The sequence below is a fragment of the Pseudophryne corroboree genome, chromosome 9 (genome assembly GCF_028390025.1).
Source record: "Pseudophryne corroboree isolate aPseCor3 chromosome 9, aPseCor3.hap2, whole genome shotgun sequence".
Classification (NCBI taxonomy): Eukaryota; Metazoa; Chordata; class Amphibia; order Anura; family Myobatrachidae; genus Pseudophryne; species Pseudophryne corroboree.
Window position 1 is genome coordinate 48,756,066 of NC_086452.1, and position 18,892 is coordinate 48,774,957.

An 18,892-nucleotide genomic window follows, 5' to 3' on the forward strand; every position below is an offset into this window, starting at 1 on the left:
TGACATTGAGACCATGACATCATGATGTTTGTCGACCTAACATACGTGATCACAGTGTGCAGTCTGCGTGACAGCAGAGTAATGTACATCCATGACATGAAGCTTTGCCTATATTTGTGTGCGGCTGAAGGGGGTCATTCCGAGCTGATCGTAGCTGTGCTAAATTTAGCACAGCTACGATCATCTTCCCAGACATGCGGGGGGATGCCCAGCACGGGGCTAGCCCGCCCCGCATGTCAGTGCCGCCCCCCACCCCCGCACAAGTACAAAAGCATTGCACAGCGGCGATGCTTTTGTACTTGTTGAGTAACTCCCGGCCAACGCAGCTCCTGCGGCTGGCCGGGAGTTGCTCGTCGCTGTCCCTGGTCGCAGCGGCTGCGTGTGATGTTACGCAGCCGCTGCGGCCCTCCCCCGTGCCGCCCCCTCCCACCCAGCAACCGCCTTTGCCTTATTGATTGCTAGGGAACGACGGACTTCGGCCGTCCGGCATGCGCCGGCGCACTGCAGCGCCGTCGCATGTGCAGTTCCGACCCGAACGCTGCGCTGCAATAAACTGCACCGAGCGATCGGGTCGGCATGACCCCCGAAGTCTGTGATCTTGGGAACGTGTAAATAAATATGATATTGCTGTAATAGGATCATTGGTTGCTGGATGCTTCACAGAAACATTCTCAAACATTGAAAGCACAGCCAATATCTGCATGGCATATACTTCTGGCACCGGCAGAGAAAAATCCCCAGAAATTGCTTCAAAGTTGCTGCAAATTTATGTAAATATTTGCAAATCTCTCCTGATCTTCATGAGGAAATGTGAGAGTTTATGTTGAGCCGTTTCCAGGTGGAAATCTGATTTATTTGCATCATGTGACTAATAGACTTTCCATTCCGCTGCCTCAGTTGTCGCTGTCAGGTCCAGTGTTAGAGGCGAGTGATCATTGCATGAATCTTCCTTTATCAGACACAGGAGCAGATTTACCAAACCTTCTAAATACAAAAAATGGAGAGAAAAATGGAGGTGTCCCATAGCAACTGTACATTCTTTAAAATTGTAGCTAGAAATTGAACTGTTGCTATGGGCAACACCTCCTCTAGTACTCTTTAGAAGGTTTGATAAATCTCCACCCAAGTATTTCCAGTGGCAGATTGTCACAAGAGGCATTTGGCATAGGAGCCCAAGGTTTTGGACTACATAGGCGCCCATAGCTCCCCAATACAAGTATAATAAGGGTCATTAATGGGTTGCAAAAGATGAAAATGCATCTAATGGGATGTAGTCAAAAGGACGATAATAAAAATACTGACATTCGTAATGTCGATACCGCATTGTTCACAGTTATGATGTTGATATTGTTAAAATGGCACCAATACTGGTGAAATGCCGACATTGGCAGAATATCGACATTAGGGTTAGTCTGCGGGGAGATGTTAGGGTTAGGCTGCAGAGCAAGGAGGTTAGGGTAAGGATCCAGGGGGAGGTTAGGGTTAGGCTGTGGGGCAAGGAGGTTAGGGTAAGGATCCAGAGGGCGGTTAGGGTTAGGCTGCGGGAGGTGTGTGTGTGGGGGTTTATAGGGGTAGGCTTTGGGGGGAGGTTAGGGTTAGGCTGCTGGGTGGGGAGGTTAGAGTAAGGCTCCAGGGTAAGTGTGGCCGGAGAGACTAACCCGCCACACGTGTAATGGCGGCTGCGGCACTGAAGGGGTTAACCCTCGTGCCCGGGGCCATATTAAGGGACAATGGGCGCTTGGCGTCACTGTTAAACGTACTTACGGCGCTGGGCGCGGACTGTTTAAAACTTTGTTTAATGATGTGTTTTAACATGTCATATGTAGTGCTCTGTGCACAATTGTAGGATTGCTTGTTTAACTGTATTTATTTTATATTCAAGATATGGTCACCTGTATTTTAAAGGGGAAAATGCACTTACTCTTATCAATGTCTGAATAATCATCTCCTGTCAGTAGGAAGTGGCATGCTAATGGCCCTGTCCTAGCAGAGAGGTGTGAATGACAATACCTTTTGATGTGTAAGTACCTTAGAGAGAGATGCATACCTCCCAACATTTCTTCTTTATAAAGCGGGACAAAGGGGGCGTGGCCTAAGAAAAAAGGGCATGGCTTCACGGGGGGACCCGCGATCCCGAGCCACGCCCCCGTTTTCGTCACTGAGGGGGCATGCCCAGCGCTCTGTGAGCCGCTGGCATGCCCCCTCTCCCTCTGACTTCAGTGAATAGACGCTAAGCAGGGCAGCGACAGACAGAGCCTCCCAACTGCCCCCCCCCCACCGCAGGACACTGCGGCCCACGGGTGGGACAGCGGGACAGTCCCCAAAAAACGGGACTGTCCCGCGAAAATCGGGACAGTTGGGAGGTATGGAGATGTTACTCACGGGGATCTCCTTATCCCATATGTAAAGTAGTTCTGGGCTTGGAACCTGTTTCATGTAACTGATTTAATTGATATACGAACCCTGAATGGCAGATGCAGGAAGGAAGACTGTTTGTTTGTGTTGTATAGCCTTTCCTGTTGTAATCCCAAACACTGGGTTTGCCTGAAGATGTGGATGACCAGAAACATTTGTATTTTGAAGCTATGTGATAAATTTATCAATAGTGAATGTTAATCTGATACCAAACGTTGTCTGGGTGACAGGAAGGAGGATATTGTTTTATTGCACTTATCTCCTTTTGAAATGTAATTTATTTATTGGTATTTTGTAAAATATCCTGATTGGATAGAAAGGGCTCAGGGAGGACATCACCCCCTGTTGTACTGTGTGGAAAATTGACATAAAAAGGAGGCCTGCGTGCCTCCAGAGTGTATTGTATTGTACCATCTTCATTCTGCTGGAACATCTTGCTGTATGCTGTTGCCCCTAGCAATAGGGATGAGTCTTTTTTAAGGCTATTATTGAGCAAATAAACATCTGCCTCAAGAAGATTGCTTCATCTTGTGACCTACAGGGTTATGCCAAACATAGCCCCGTCCTCCGGCTGTCCAGGGAAGCACCTAACGTCTCCAAGTTCCGCCTTCCGCCAGCTACCGGTAGAGGCCTAGCAAGGATTCGTCAACACCACACAGGTGTGGTAATGCAGTGTGTCGGCACATACAGAGCAGAACCGTGGTTCCAAACACCACGGAAAGTTAGGAGTTTGGTGGTGGCAGCATAAACCCGCCCACAGCGCAGTGGGTGGAGTCAGTAACAAGCGGTTACTGACGGTAAGCGGGAATCCCCTATGTGTTCAGGTCCCGTGTGACCTAACCCTCCATTCTGTGCACAGGAGACGGGACGCGAAAGCGGTGAGTGCTTTCGTACGGGACCGTCCTGTCACAGTAAGGTTAGGTTTAATCTGCGGGGGGAGGTTAGGGTTAGGCTGCTGGGCGGGGAGGTTAGGGTAAGGCTCCAGGGCTAGGTTTGGTTTAGGCTGGGGGTGGGAAGGCTAGGGTTAGTCTGAGGGGGAGGTTAGGATTAGACTGCAGCTGGGGAGAATAAGGTTAGACTGTGGGTGGGGAGGATAGGGTTAAACTGCGGGCTGGGGAGGTTAGGGTAAGGCTCCAGGGGTAGGTTAGGGTGAGGCGGGGAGGTTAGGGTAAGACTCCAGGGGGAGTTTTTGGTTAGGCTGTGGGGTGGGGAGGTTAGGGTTAGTCTGCGGAGGAGGTTAGGATTAGGCTGCAGGGTGGGTAGGCTAAGGTTAGTCTGCGGTGGAGGTTAGGATTAGGCTGTGGGGTGGGGAGGTTAGGGTTAGTCTGCGGGGGTGGTTAGGATTAGGCTGTGGGGTGGGGAGGTTAGGGTTAGTCTGCGGTGGAGGTTAGGATTAGGCTGTGGGGTGGGGAGGTTAGGGTTAGTCTGCGGTGGAGGTTAGGATTAGGCTGTGGGGTGGGGAGGTTAGGGTTAGTCTGCGGGGGTGGTTAGGATTAGGCTGTGGGGTGGGGAGGTTAGGGTTAGTCTGCGGAGGAGGTTAGGATTAGGCTGTGGGGTGGGGAGGTTAGGGTTAGTCTGCGGGGGTGGTTAGGATTAGGCTGTGGGGTGGGGAGGTTAGGGTTAGTCTGCGGGGGTGGTTAGGATTAGGTTGTGGGGTGGGGAGGTTAGGGTTAGTCTGCGGAGGAGGTTAGGATTAGGCTGTGGGGTGGGGAGGTTAGGGTTAGTCTGCGGAGGAGGTTAGGATTAGGCTGTGGGGTGGGGAGGTTAGGGTTAGTCTGCGGGGGTGGTTAGGATTAGGTTGTGGGGTGGGGAGGTTAGGGTTAATCTGCGGGGGAGGTTAGGATTAGGCTGTGGGGTGGGGAGGTTAGGGTTTGTCTGCGGAGGAGGTTAGGATTAGGCTGTGGGGTGGGGAGGTTAGGGTTAGTCTGCGGGGGTGGTTAGGATTAGGCTGTGGGGTGGGGAGGTTAGGGTTAGTCTGCGGGGGTGGTTAGGATTAGGTTGTGGGGTGGGGAGGTTAGGGTTAGTCTGCGGAGGAGGTTAGGATTAGGCTGTGGGGTGGGGAGGTTAGGGTTAGTCTGCGGAGGAGGTTAGGATTAGGCTGTGGGGTGGGGAGGTTAGGGTTAGTCTGCGGGGGTGGTTAGGATTAGGCTGTGGGGTGGGGAGGTTAGGGTTAGTCTGCGGGGGTGGTTAGGATTAGGTTGTGGGGTGGGGAGGTTAGGGTTGGTCTGCGGAGGAGGTTAGGATTAGGTTGTGGGGTGGGGAGGTTAGGGTTAGTCTGCGGAGGAGGTTAGGATTAGGCTGTGGGGTGGGGAGGTTAGGGTTAGTCTGCGGAGGAGGTTAGGATTAGGCTGTGGGGTGGGGAGGTTAGGGTTAGTCTGCGGGGGTGGTTAGGATTAGGCTGTGGGGTGGGGAGGTTAGGGTTAGTCTGCGGGGGTGGTTAGGATTAGGCTGTGGGGTGGGGAGGTTATGGTTAGTCTGCGGAGGAGGTTAGGATTAGGCTGTGGGGTGGGGAGGTTAGGGTTAGTCTGCGGAGGAGGTTAGGATTAGGCTGTGGGGTGGGGAGGTTAGGGTTAGTCTGCGGAGGAGGTTAGGATTAGGCTGCGGGGTGGGTAGGCTAAGGTTAGTCTGCGGGGGAGGTTAGGAAAGATTGCGGGATACTCTTTACTGTGGCCAGTACAGTATGTGTAAAATTTCATAACATAACATGGCAGTTTGGACGGTGTAATGGTTAGCATTACCGCCTCACAGCACTGAGGTCATGGGTTAAAGCCCCACCATTGCCCTAACTGTGTGGAGTTTGTATATTCTCCCCATACTTGCGTGGGTTTCCTCCGGGTGCCCGGTTTCCTCCCACAATCCAAAAATATACTGGAAGGTAAATAGGGGGTTATTCAGACCTGATCACAGTGGGAGATCAGGCATTCACTGCGCATGCGTATGCACCGCAATGCACATGCGTGTCAGACAACAACAGAGGGCATCGCCGGTCAGCGACGGGATAGTGCAAAAAATACGATTGCACGGGCGTTCGCAAGGTGATTGACAAGAGGAAGCCATTTGTGGGTGGTAATTGACCGTTTACTGGGAGTGTCTGGAAAAACGAATGTGTGGCCAAGCGTTGTCAGGGAGGGTGTGTGACATCATCTCCGGCCCAGATCAGCCTCTTCTCATCGCACTGTAGGAGTAAGTCCTGGGCTGCACAGAGACTGCACACAGTGGATTTTTGCAGCTCGGCGTACACATAGGATCGCACACTTGCACAGCGAATTTACACTCCCCTTGGAGGCAGCGGCTATCTGAGCGCAGGTCAGCAAAATTAGCAGCCCAGCGATCAGATCTGAATCACAACCATTGTCCACTAACAAAAATTAATCCTAGTGTGTAACTGTGTGTGTGTACATGTGTATAGGACAGACTAGATGAGCCAAATGGTTCTTATCTGCTGTCAAAAATAGGATTTTGGTTACCTACCGGTAAATCCTTTTCTCGTAGTCCGTAGAGGATCCACCAGGAGCCATTGGCACTTTAAGAGTTTGAGAGTGTGGGCTGGCTCCTCCCTCTATGCCCCTCCTACCAGACTCAGTCTAGAAACTGTGCCCGAAGAGACGGACATCTTCGAGAGAAGGATTTAACACAGATAGTGGCGAGATTCACACCAGCTCACACATACAAGGCAAACCAAGCTAACTAGCTTAAAACTCAGCAACCGCTGAAACATCACTTAATAAGAGCAGACCTCTTCACATAGATTTTCAGAGCCCTTACAACATCCAAGGACTTTCATGAAATTGAGGACTTAGTAGCCACTGGCACCACAATAGGTTGGTTGATATGAAATGCCGACACAGCTTTCAGAAGAAACTGCTGACGTCTCCAGAGCTCAGCTCTATCTTCGTGGGAGATCAAGTATGGGCTTTTACAGGACAAAACCCCTAACTCTGACACACGTCTAGCAGAAGCTAAGGCCAACAACGTGACAGCCTTCCATATAAGAAATTTGACCTCAACCCCCTGTAGAGGCTCGATCCAGTCGGATTGGAGGAACTGCAACACCACGTTAAGGTCCCAAGGCGCCGTAGGTGGCACAAAGGGAGGTTGGATGTGCAGAACTCCCTTCAAAAAGGTCTGAACCTCAGGGAGGGCAGCCAATTGTTTCTGGAAGAAAATGGATAGTGCCGAAATCTGGACCTTCACAAATCCCAACCTCAGGCCCATATCCACATCGGCTTGTCGGAAGAGGAGAAACCGTCCCAGTTGAAACTCCACCGCAGGAAATTTCTTGGACTCACACCAAGATACATATTTTTTCCAAATTCGATAGTAATGTTTAGATGTTACTTCTTTCCTAGCCTGTATCAGGGTAGGAATAACCTTGTTCATAATGCCCTTACGAGCCAGTATCAGGCGTTCAACCTCCATGCCGTCAAACGTAGCCGCGGTAAGTCTTGATAGGCGAACGGCCCCTGCTGCAGCAGGTCATCCCGAAGAGGACTCGGTTCTCCTTGCAGTAGATCCAGAAGATCCGCGTACCAAGCTCTTCTTGGCCAGTCTGGAGCAATGAGGATCGCTTGAACCCTTGTTCTCCTTATGAGCTTTAGAATTCTTGGGATGAGTGGAAGTAGAGGAAACATGTACACTGACTGGAACACCCATGGAGTCACTACGGTGTCCACCGCTACTGCTTGCGGGTCCCTCGACCTGGAACAATACCGCCAAAGCTTCTTGTTGAGACGAGAGGCCATCATGTCGATCTGTGGTACGCCCCAAAAATCTGTTACCTCCTTGAACACCTCCGGATGGAGACCCCACTCCCCTGGATGGAGATCATGTCTGCTGAGGAAGTCTGCTTCCCAGTTGTCTGCTCACAGAACGAAGATTGCTTACAGCGCCAACGCGTGTTTTTCTGCCCAGAGGATGATTCTTGTTACCTCTGACATTGCAGTTCTGCTCTTCGTTCCGCCCTGTCGGTTTATGTAAGCCACTGTTGTCACATTGTCCAACTGCACTTGAATGGCCCAATTTCTCAGAAAATGGGCCGCTTGGAGAAGACCGTTGTAGACGGCTCTTAGGGGGTCATTCCGATTTGATCGCTCGCTGCCGTTTTTCGCAGCATCGCGATCAGGCTAAATATCGTCTGTTCTGCGCATACGTATGGGCCGCAGGGCGCACGCACCAAGTAATTTCACACAAAACTATGCAATTTTACACAGGGGCGAGCGACGCTTTTCAGTCGCTCTGCTGATCGGTGAGTGATTGACAGGAAGTGGGTATTTCTGGGCGGAAACTGACCGTTTTCCAGGAGTGTGCTAAAAAACGCAGGCGTGTCAGGCTAAAACGCAGGAGTGGCTGGAGAAACGGGGGAGTGGCTGGCCGAACGCAGGGCATGTTTGTGACATCAAACCAGGAACTAAACAGTCTGCAGTGATCGCAATCTAGGAGTAGGTCTGGAGCTACTCAGAAACTGCAGGAAAAGATTTTCGAGCAATTCTGCTAATCTTTTGTTCACACGTCTGCTAAGCTAAGATACACTTCCAGAGGGCGGCGGCCTAGCGTTTGCACTGCTGCTAAAAGCAGCTAGCGAGCGAACAACTCGAAATGAGGGCCTTAGTTCCATAATGTTTATCGGCAGGCCGGCTTCCAGACTTGACCACCTTCCTTGGAAGGTTTCCCCTTGAGTGACTGCTCCCCAGCCCCGGAGACTTGCATCCGTGGTTAGAAGGATCCAGCCCTGAATCCCGAACCTGCGGTCCCCCAGAAGGTGAGGCAGTTGCAGCCACCAGAGGAGTGAAATCCTGGCCCTTGGTGACAGACGTATTCTCTGGTGCATGTGTAGATGGGATCCCGACCACTTGTCCAGGAGATCCAGTTGGAAGGACCGAGCGTGAAAATCCCGTACTGCAGGGCCTCGTAAGAGGCCACCATTTTTCGCAGAAGGCGAATGCACTGATGAACCGACACCTGGGTTGGCTTCAGGACATCCCGGACCATTGTTTGTATCACCAACGCTTTTTCCTCTGGAAGAAACACCCTATTCACTTCCGTGTCGAGAATCATTCCCAGAAAAGACAACCTCCTGGTTGGTTCCAAATGTGATTTTGGAAGATTCAGTATCCAACCATGTTCCCTGAGAAGCTGGGTCGTGAGAGCTATGGACCGTAACAGCTTCTCCTAGGATGATGCTTTTATCAGCAGATCGTCCAGATATGGAATTATGTTCACCCCCTGTCTGCGGACGAGAATCATCATTTCTGCCATCACCTTGGTGAATACCCTCGGTGCTGTGGAGAGGCCGAATGGCAGGGCCTGGAACTGAAATTGACAGTCCAACAGTGCGAATCGAAGATAAGCTTGATGCGCCAGCCAAATCGGAATGTGGAGGTACGCATCCTTGATATCCAGTGATACCAGAAATTACCCCTCCTCCAGACCTGATATCACTGCCCTTAGAGACTCCATTTTGAACTTGAACTCCCTCAGAAAGGGGTTTAGTGATTTTAAGTTCAGAATGGGCCTGACCGAACCATCCGGTTCCGGTACCACAAAAAGGTTTGAATAGTAACCTTTGGTTTGCATATGAGGTGGTACTGGCACAATGACCTGTGCCTCCACCAACTTCTGGACGGCTTCTTGCAGGACAGTCCTGTCCGCCAGCAGAGCTGGCAAGCCTGATTTGAAAAATCGGTGAGGAGGGAGATTTTGAAATTCCAGCTTGTACCCCTCAGACACAATATCTTGCACCCAGGGGTCCAGGCCAGATGACACCCAGACGTGACTGAAATGCCTGAGTCTCGCTCCCACCGGCCCCAACTCCAGGGCGTGCAGTCCACCGTCATGCGGAGGACTTTGGTGTACCTGAAGTATGTTTCTGTTCCTGGGAACCTGTAGCCGCAGGTTTCTTGGACTTGGGCCGACCTTCCCTGAAAGAAGGTATTGGACGGCTTGGCCTTTCTGGGCTTGGTAGACCGAAAGGGCTGTGAATCGGATGTAGCTGAAGAAAAGGGTTTCTACGGAGCAGGTGTAGCTGAGGGAAGAAAAGGTGACTTACCAGTCGTAGCCGTGGAGATCCACGCATCTAACGCTTCCCCAAAGAGAGCCTGACCTGTGTAGGGTAGGGTCTCCACACCTCTCCTGGATTCCGCGTTGGTAGACCACTAGCGCAGCCACAGTCCTCGACGAGCTGAGACAGACATGGAAGATATTCCTGCAGCCATGGAACCCGGGTCTTTCATGGATTCTACCAGAAATCCTGCCGAATCCTGAATGTTACGTAAAAACAATTCAACATCACATCTCCATAGTATCCAAGTCTTCAAGTAACGTGCCTGACCACTTTACTATAGCTTTGGCAATCATAGCACTGGCAATAGTGGGACGTAGTATTGCCCCAGAAGCCGTGTACATGGATTTGAGCGTATTATCAATCTTACAATCAGACGGCTCTTTCAAGGAGGTAGATCCTGGAACAGGTAAAACCACCTTTTTTGAGAGTCTGGATACTGACGCGTCAACAATAGGCGGGTTTGTTTCCCGATTTTTCCTATCCTCTACCGGGAGAGGAAATGCCACCAGAACCCTTTAAGGTATCTGGAATTTTTTATCCGGGTTTTCCCAAGCCTTTTCAAAAATAGCATTTCATTCCTTTGACGCAGGGAAGGTCTTATTTTCAGTGAAGTAAGCCTCCTCAACCTGCTCAGGTGTTGTATCAGCAATATTTAACACATCCCACATGGCCTCTATCATCAACTGCACCCCTTTAGCAAGAGATGCTGCCCCCCGCAACACATCCCCGTCACAGTCTGCAGTGTCAGAATCAGTATCTGTGTCATCCTGCATGATCTGCGCAAGAGCACGTTTATGTGAATATACAGCGGGGAGCCCTGAGGTACCAGAACTGGGCCAGACTGCCATAGAGTTCTGTAAAGCCTGAGTTGCAGATTCATTTTGTGCAACCCAATTTGAAATCTGAGATTTGATAACCACTCGGGCTCCCTTGCTGGTATCTGTGCTAAACCAGTGCAATCCTGATTACATGGAATGAGATCATCCTGAGATGACATTTCCTCTGCAGCATATGACACAGAGTCCCTGGACATTGATTAATGGAGACCACAGACACTCCACACACACATAGGGGAGGACAGACAGAGTTTCACCCCCAAGAATGGCAAGAGAGACACAGAGATTGGAGCCAACCCACACGTTGCGCTTTTAATGTAAAGGGAGACCCCTACTAGCGCTGACTGTGCACCTTAATAGGTTACACAGTCTTAATGCAGCCTCCCCCTCCTTCTACAACCCCCTGGTACCGTGAGAGATAACTGGAGTTGCTGTGGAGGGACTTGCTGTGGAAACGCTGCTGGGTCCGCTCTGAGGAGAAGCTCCGCCCCCAAAATGGTGCTGTATTCCCGCTCTTCACAAGGATTATACTGGCCTGAGGTAAAATGCTTGCTGAGATCCACGGACCCCGACAGGCTTGCTGACCAGTGCAGGGTTCAGGCGCTGGCTCGGGGCACCCCTCACAGCGCCGCACTAAGTACCGCTGATCCTCCGGAGCGCAGTTAGTACTGCGCTCTTACCCTGTTGCCGCCATCTTTACACCAGCCCCCCACTTACTAGGGGGGTCGGTGACTCACTCGCCACTGATCTTCAGCTCTGTAAGGGGGTGGCGGCATGCTGCTGGTGTGAGCGATTCCCTGTGGCTCAGACCCCGCAGGCGGACACTACTCCCCCCTTGGTCTCACAAAGCAGGGAAGCTGTTGCCAGCAGCCTCCCTGTAAAATAATAAACTCTAAAAACTAGTGATGTGCACCGGACATTTTTCGGGTTTTGTGTTTTGGTTTTGGATTCGGTTCCGCGGCCGTGTTTTGGATTCGGACGCGTTTTGGCAAAACCTCACTGAAATTTTTTTGTCGGATTCGGGTGTTTTTTACAAAAAAATCCTAAAAAACAGCTTAAATCATATAATTTAGGGGTCATTTTGATCCCATAGTATTATTAACCTCAATAACCATAATTTCCACTCATTTCCAGTCTATTCTGAACACTGAACACCTCACAATATTATTTTTAGTCCTAAAATTTGCACCGAGGTCGCTGGATGGCTAAGCTAAGCGACACAAGTGACCGACACAAACACCTGGCCCATCTAGGAGTGGCACTGCAGTGTCAGGCAGGATGGCACTTCAAAAAAATAGTCCCCAAACAGCACATGACGCAAAGAAAAAAAGAGGCGCAATGAGGTAGCTGTGTGACTAAGCTAAGCGACCCAAGTGGCCGACACAAACACCTGGCCCATCTAGGAGTGGCACTGCAGTGTCAGACAGGATGGCAGATTAAAAAAATTGTACCCAAACAGCACATGATGCAAAGAAAAAAAGAGGCGCAATGAGGTAGCTGTGTGACTAAGCTAAGCGACCCAAGTGGCCGACACAAACACCTGGCCCATCTAGGAGTGGCATTGCAGTGTCAGACAGGATGGCACTTCAAAAAAATAGTCCCCAAACAGCATATGACGCAAAGAAAAATGAAAGAAAAAAGAGGTGCAAGATGGAATTGTCCTTGGGCCCTCCCACCCACCCTTATGTTGTATACACAGGATATGCACACTTTAACGAACCCATCATTTCAGCGACAGGGTCTGCCACACGACTGTGACTGAAATGACTGGTTGGTTTGGGCCCCCACCAAAAAAAGAAGCAATCAATCTCTCCTTGCACAAACTGGCTCTACAGAGGCAAGATGTCCACCTCATCATCATCCTCCGATTCCTCACCCCTTTCACTGTGTACATCCCCCTCCTCACAGATTATTAATTCGTCCCCACTGGAATCCACCATCTCAGGTCCCTGTGTACTTTCTGGAGGCAATTGTTGCTGGTGAATGTCTCCACGGAGGAATTGATTATAATTCATTTTGATGAACATCATCTTCTCCACATTTTCTGGAAGTAACCTCGTACGCCGATTGCTGACAAGGTGAGCGGCTGCACTAAACACTCTTTCGGAGTACACACTGGAGGGAGGGCAACTTAGGTAGAATAAAGCCAGTTTGTGCAAGGGCCTCCAAATTGCCTCTTTTTCCTGCCAGTATACGTACGGACTGTCTGACGTGCCTACTTGGATGCGGTCACTCATATAATCCTCCACCATTCTTTCAATGGTGAGAGAATCATATGCAGTGACAGTAGACGACATGTCAGTAATCGTTGGCAGGTCCTTCAGTCCGGACCAGATGTCAGCACTCGCTCCAGACTGCCCTGCATCACCGCCAGTGGGTGGGCTCGGAATTCTTAGCCTTTTCCTCGCACCCCCAGTTGCGGGAGAATGTGAAGGAGGAGATGTTGACGGGTCACGTTCCGCTTGACTTGACAATTTCCTCACCAACGGGTCTTTGAACCTCTGCAGACTTGTGTCTGCCGGAAAGAGAGATACAACGTAGGTTTTAAATCTAGGATCGAGCATGGTGGCCAAAATGTAGTGCTCTGATTTCAACAGATTGACCACCCGTGAATCCTGGTTAAGCGAATGAAGGGCTCCATCCACAAGTCCCACATGCCTAGCGGAATCGCTCTGTTTTAGCTCCTCCTTCAATGTCTCCAGCTTCTTCTGCAAAAGCCTGATGAGGGGAATGACCTGACTCAGGCTGGCAGTGTCTGAACTGACTTCACGTGTGGCAAGTTCAAAGGGTTGCAGAACCTTGCACAACGTTGAAATCATTCTCCACTGCGCTTGAGTCAGGTGCATTCCCCCTCCTTTGCCTATATCGTGGGCAGATGTATAGGCTTGAATGGCCTTTTGCTGCTCCTCCATCCTCTGAAGCATATAGAGGGTTGAATTCCACCTCGTTACCACCTCTTGCTTCAGATGATGGCAGGCAGGTTCAGGAATGTTTGGTGGTGCTCCAGTCTTCGGCATGCGGTGGCTGAATGCCGAAAGTGTCCCGCAATTCTTCGGGCCACCGACAGCATCTCTTGCATGCCCCTGTCGTTTTTTAAATAATTCTGCACCACCAAATTCAATGTATGTGCAAATCATGGGACGTGCTGGAATTTGCCCAGATGTAATGCACGCACAATATTGGTGGCGTTGTCCGATGTCATAAATCCCCAGGAGAGTCCAATTGGGGTAAACCATTCTGCGATGATGTTCCTCAGTTTCCGTAAGAGGTTGTCGGCTGTGTGCCTCTTATGGAAAGCGGTGATACAAAGCGTAGCCTGCCTAGGAACGAGTTGGCATTTGCGAGATGCCTCTACTGGTGCCGCCGCTGCTGTTCTTGCTGTGGGAGGCAATACATCTACCCAGTGGGCTGTCACAGTCATATAGTCCTGAGTCTGCCCTGCTCCACTTGTCCACATGTCCGTGGTTAAGTGGACATTGGGTACAACTGCATTTTTTAGGACACTGGTGACTCTTTTTCTGAGGTCTGTGTACATTTTCGGTATCGCCTGCCTAGAGAAATGGAACCTAGATGGTATTTGGTACCGGGGACACAGTACCTCAATCAAGTCTCTAGTTGCCTCTGAATTAACGGTGGATACCGGAACCACGTTTCTCACCGCCCAGGCTGCCAAGGCCTGAGTTATCCGCTTTGCAGCAGGATGACTGCTGTGATATTTCATCTTCCTCGCAAAGGACTGTTGGACAGTCAATTGCTTACTGGAAGTAGTACAAGTGGTCTTCCGACTTCCCCTCTGGGATGACGATCGACTCCCAGCAGCAACAAAAACAGCGCCAGCAGCAGTAGGACTTACACTCAAGGATGCATCGGAGGAATCCCAGGCAGGAGAGGACTCGTCAGACTTGCCAGTGACATGGCCTGCAGGACTATTGGCTTTCCGGTGTAAGGAGGAAATTGACACTGAGGGAGTTGGTGGTGTGGTTTGCAGGAGCTTGGTTACAAGAGGAAGGGATTTAGTTGTCAGTGGACTCCTTCCTCTGTCACCCAAAGTTTTTGAACTTGTCACTGACTTCTGATGAATGCGGTCCAGGTGACGTATAAGGGAGGATGTTCCTAGGTGGTTAACGTCCTTACCCCTACTTATTACAGCTTGACAAAGGCAACACACGGCTTGACACCTGTTGTCCGCATTTGTGTTGAAATAATTCCACACCGAAGAGCTGATTTTTTTTGTATTTTGACCAGGCATGTCAATGGCCATATTCGTCCCACGGACAACAGGTGTCTCCCCGGGTGCCTGACTTAAACAAACCACCTCACCATCAGAATCCTCCTTGTCAATTTCCTCCCCAGCGCCAGCAACACCCATATCCTCATCCTGGTGTACTACAACAGTGACATCTTCAATTTGACTATCAGGAACTGGACTGTGGGTGCTCCTTCCTGCACTTGCAGGGGGCGTGCAAATGGTGGAAGGCGCAAGCTCTTCCCGTCCAGTGTTGGGAAGGTCAGGCATCGCAACCGACACAATTGGACTCTCCTTGGGTATTTGTGATTTAGAAGAACGCACAGTTCTTTGCTGTGCTTTTGCCAGCTTAAGTCTTTTCATTTTTCTAGCGAGAGGATGAGTGCTTCCATCCTCATGTGAATCTGAACCACTAGCCATGAACATAGGCCAGGGCCTCAGCCGTTCCTTGCCACTCCGTGTCGTAAATGGCATATTGGCAAGTTTACGCTTCTCATCAGACGCTTTTAATTTTGATTTTTGGGTCATTTTACTGAACTTTTGTTTTTTGGATTTTACATGCTCTCTACTATGACATTGGGCATCGGCCTTGGCAGACGACGTTGATGGCATTTCATCGTCTCGGCCATGACTAGTGGCAGCAGCTTCAGCACGAAGTGGAAGTGGATCTTGATCTTTCCCTATTTTACCCTCCACATTTTTGTTCTCCATTTTTTAATGTGTGGAATTATATGCCAGTATCAATAGCAATGGCCTACTACTATATATACTGCGCACAACTGAAATGCACCACAGGTATAGAATGTAGATGGATAGTATACTTGACGACACAGAGGTAGGTACAGCAGTGGCCTTCCGTACCGTACTGCTATATATACTGGTGGTCACTGTGTCAGCAAACTGCACAACTGAAGTGCACCACAGGTATAGAATCTAGATGGATAGTATACGTGACGACACAGAGGTAGGTACAGCAGTGGCCTTCCTTACCGTACTGCTATATATACTGGTGGTCACTGTGTCAGCAAACTGCAAAACTAAAATGCACCACAGGTATAGAATGTAGATGGATAGTATACTTGACGACACAGAGGTAGGTACAGCAGTGGCCTTCCGTACCGTACTGCTATATATACTAGTGGTCACTGTGTCAGCAAACTGCACATCTGAAATGCACCACAGGTATAGAATGTAGATGGATAGTATACTTGAGGACACAGAGGTAGGTACAGCAGTGGCCTTCCGTACCGTACTGCTATATATACTGGTGGTCACTGTGTCAGCAAACTGCACAACTGAAATGCACCACAGGTATAGAATGTAGATGGATAGTATACTTGACGACATAGAGGTAGGTACAGCAGTGGCCTTCCGTACCGTACTGCTATATATACTGGTGGTCACTGTGTCAGCAAACTGCACAACTGAAATGCACCACAGGTATAGAATGTAGATGGATAGTATACTTGACGACACAGAGGTAGGTACAGCAGTGGCCTTCCGTACCGTACTGCTATATATACTGGTGGTCACTGTGTCAGCAAACTGCAAAACTAAAATGCACCACAGGTATAGAATGTAGATGGATAGTATGCTTGACGACACAGAGGTAGGTACAGCAGTGGCCTTCCGTACCGTACTGCTATATATACTGGTGGTCACTGTGTCAGCAAACTGCAAAACTAAAATGCACCACAGGTATAGAATGTAGATGGATAGTATACTTGACGACACAGAGGTAGGTACAGCAGTGGCCTTCCGTACCGTACTGCTATATATACTGGTGGTCACTGTGTCAGCAAACTACACAACTGAAATGCACCACAGGTATAGAATGTAGATGGATAGTATACTTGACGACACAGAGGTAGGTACAGCAGTGGCCTTCCGTACCGTACTGCTATATATACTGGTGGTCACTGTGTCAGCAAACTGCACAACTGAAATGCACCACAGGTATAGAATGTAGATGGATAGTATACTTGACGACACAGAGGTAGGTACAGCAGTGGCCTTCCGTACCGTACTGCTATATATACTGGTGGTCACTGTGTCAGCAAACTGCACAACTGAAATGCACCACAGGTATAGAATGTAGATGGATAGTATACTTGACGACACAGAGGTAGGTACAGCAGTGGCCTTCCGTACCATACTGCTATATATACTGGTGGTCACTGTGTCAGCAAACTGCACAACTGAAGTGCACCACAGGTATAGAATGTAGATGGATAGTATACTTGACGACACAGAGGTAGGTACAGCAGTGGCCTTCCGTACCGTACTGCTATATATACTGGTGGTCACTGTGTCAGCAAACTGCAAAACTAAAATGCACCACAGATATAGAATGTAGATGGATAGTATACTTGATGACACAGAGGTAGGTACAGCAGTGGCCTTCCGTACCGTACTGCTATATATACTAGTGGTCACTGTGTCAGCAAACTGCAAAACTAAAATGCACCACAGGTATAGAATGTAAATGGATAGTATACTTGACGACACAGAGTTAGGTACAGCAATGGCCTTCCGTACCGTACTGCTATATATACTGGTGGTCACTGTGTCAGCAAACTGCAAAACTAAAATGCACCACAGGTATAGAATGTAGATGGATAGTATACTTGACGACACAGAGGTAGGTACAGCAGTGGCCTACTGTACCGTAATGCTATATATTATATACTGGTGGTCACTGGTCAGCAAAACTCTGCACTGTACTCCTCCTATATAATATTATACTGGTGGTCCCCAGTCCCCACAATAAAGCAGCACACTGAGCACAGATATGGAGTGTTTTTCAGGCAGACAACGTATACTGGTGGTCACTGTCAGCAAAACTCTGCACTGTACTCCTGCTATATAATACAGATGCTCCCCAGTCCCCACAATTAAGCAGTGTGAGCACAGATATATGCAGCACACTGAGCACAGATAAGGAGCGTTTTTTTCAGGCAGAGAACGGATAAAACTGGTGGTCACTGATCAGCAAAACTCTGCACTGTACTCCTCCTATATTAATATAAAGCGGCTCCCCAGTCCCCACAATGATATAAGCAAGCACAAATATTTGCATCAACTCAACAATGAATAAACGGAGAGGACGCCAGCCACGTCCTCTCCCTAACATTTCCAATGCACGAGTGAAAATGGCGGCGACGCGCGGCTGCTTATATAGAATCCGAATCTCGCGAGAATTCGACAGCGGGATGATGACGTTCGGGCGCGCTCGGGTTAACAGAGCCATACGGGAGAATCCGAGTATGCCTCGGACCCGTGTAAAAAGGGTGACGTTCGGGGGGGGTTCGGTTTCCGAGAAACCGAACCCGCTCATCACTACTAAAAACAAAAACTTTACTAAAGAAGCTCTGTGGAGCTTCCCTAACTGTGACCGGCTCTTCCGGGTACATTTTCTAAACTGAGTCTGGTAAGAGGGGTATAGAGGGAGGAGCCAGCCCACACTATTAAACTCTTAAAGTGCCAATGGCTCCTGGTGGACTCGTCTATACCCCATGATACTAATGTGGACCCCAGCATCCTCTAGGACGTAAGAGAAATTCTGTTTCTATTCCTCTGTCCCTACCCATGTGTGCCTCTGTTCGTCTATCAAATTTTATGTTTGTGTGTAACATGGAGGATTGCAACAAGATTCTGAAAGACACTAGAATAGCAAAGAGAGACTACCCGGTGACAATTTATGATACAGCACCACCTTCTGTCACTCCAATGAACTTTCTCTAACCGTAAGTTATATACAGTAATACAGCTGTTTCACTTTATTTATTGTCTAAAATAATTATGAGCATGATGGGTCATTGGGACTATCTTTTACGTGTCACTATTGTATATTTCTAATATACCCACCCTGGCTTGTGCTTCTGTCCGAGGCAGCTTAGTTTGTACAAAGTTCTGATTGGAACAGGTATCAGGCTATTGTAAATAAGATGAGAGGTTTCCTCAGGGGTGTAGCGAGGGTGGCTCCGGTGGAGCGTGAGCTCCGGGCACCGGGAAACTTAGAGGGCGCAAAGCTTGCCCCGCCACTTCACCCTCTATACCATGTGCCGCTGTACAGGCAGCCGCAGAGCAGGAGGAGGAGAAGCAGAGGGGCGCACACTGGCTCAGACTCAAAGACTAGGTAGGGAACAGGGCAGGCCAGAGGTGACACTGACAGCACATGCCGGAGCTCAGCCCGCCCTCTTGATATGTCCCACTGTCTGCTTGTAGCTGTGCAGCTGTCCTACTACTCCACTCCCTGCCCCGGCTGCTGCAGCACCTCTTTCTGCCCTGGCTGCTGCAGCACCTCTCTCTATCCCAGCTGCTGCAGCACCTCTT